Raw genomic sequence first — 1508 nt, 5'->3', positions numbered from 1 at the left:
TATTTAGTACTGGTACAAATGGATGCTATGGGTTACCTCCTTGAGCATAGAAATTTGCTATGAAAGGAAAAAAGAGGGACATAGTTATGACAATATCAAGACCATCCCTTCAAGGGCACAGACTGACTTGATGTAAGCCATAACAAGGAAAAAACTCCCTTACCTCTGTTTTGAGTCTTAGGCATGAGTCGTATTTAATAATCATGTAGCAAAGTTCCATGTTTATTCACAGGGTGTCATAGTCAGGTTCAGAATTAACCAGATGGGAAAATTTCCTGTTTAGAAAGAAAATAGCATAATAGGGAAACAATCAAGAGGATCTTATCTTTGTCCATGTCAAAGTTATCCTCTCAACTTTCCCAAGGGACAGACATCCACTTGTAGCAGTTCACAGACTGCCACACAAAGAATATCCCTTGAATGGTGGTTTATTGGTTTAATAAAACTTTAGACAAATCATCCAAATCATCCAAAGGACCCCATTGTAAGTTGTTTTAGCCATAACACTAAGTAAAATATTAGAGCAGGGCTTGGGCTTACTTTGCTTTACTTTTTCTGAGGGAAAAAAGTGTAGTTTATAGGATTGAACTCCTCCTGAATACATTCAGATTCTTCTAAGAAAAGTCTGACATATTCTTCATCCTCTACAATCAAAACATTCTCTCTATAATTCTGAATGGCTTGTGTGGTCCAGTTGAGAGAACCAGTAATAAGCATTTTCTTATTTACAATAGCAAATTTGTGATGCAGGTATCCAGCACCTTGATCATGATGTACTGGATACCTGCCTCATACAGGCCGTGGATCTGGGAACCACTGAGGGCCATGTAGTCACAGTTAGTGACCATGCAGATGCAGATCCTTTGCTGGTGCAGTAGGTGCATGGTGCAACCCAGCTTGGGGTTGGAAAAGGTGAACAGGCAGAATTCAAGTCTGCTGTGGGCCAATAGCTCATGCTGCAAAGCTCAAGGAGCTCTCCCTTTGTGGGAGAGGGCACAGGCAGCTTGAGCCCACCACCCCCACAGTCATGCCAGTGTACCTCCAAAACAATTTATGGTCATATGAAAAAATGTTCTAAATCATTATTGATTAGAGAAATGCAAATGAAAACAACCTTGAGATATCATTTTTTACCTATCAGATTGGCTAAAATGACAGAAGGGGAAAGTGACAAGTGTTGGAGGGGATGTGGAAAAATTGGGACACTAATTCATTGTTGGTGGAATTGTGAACTGATTGATCTAACCATTTTGGAGAGCAACCTGGAAGTATGTCCAAAGAGTTATTAAACTACCTATACCCTTTGACCCAGCAATAACACTACTTGGTCTATTTCCAAAGGTAACTAGGGAAAAAAGAAAAGAACCTAAATATTCTAAAATATTTATAGAGCTCTCTTTGTGGTGGCAAAGAATTAGAAATTGCAGGGATGCCCATCAGTTGGGGAATAGCTGAAGAAGTTGTGGTATGTGATTGTGATGGAATCCTACTGTGTTATAAAAAATGAT

At 39.4% G+C, this 1508-nt stretch overlaps 1 pseudogene; it reads right to left on the bottom strand.

Moving 5' to 3' along the window:
- Nucleotides 1-546: 546 nt before the first annotated feature.
- LOC114046161 lies at nucleotides 547-1029 on the bottom strand (annotated as a pseudogene).
- Nucleotides 1030-1508: the final 479 nt, after the last annotated feature.

The sequence above is a fragment of the Vombatus ursinus genome, unplaced genomic scaffold, assembly GCF_900497805.2.
Source record: "Vombatus ursinus unplaced genomic scaffold, bare-nosed wombat genome assembly UNPS02014781.1, whole genome shotgun sequence".
In the NCBI taxonomy this organism is placed as follows: domain Eukaryota; kingdom Metazoa; phylum Chordata; class Mammalia; order Diprotodontia; family Vombatidae; genus Vombatus; species Vombatus ursinus.
The sequence above is the reverse complement of the archived record's forward strand: the minus strand, read 5'-3'. Positions and strand labels throughout refer to the sequence as shown.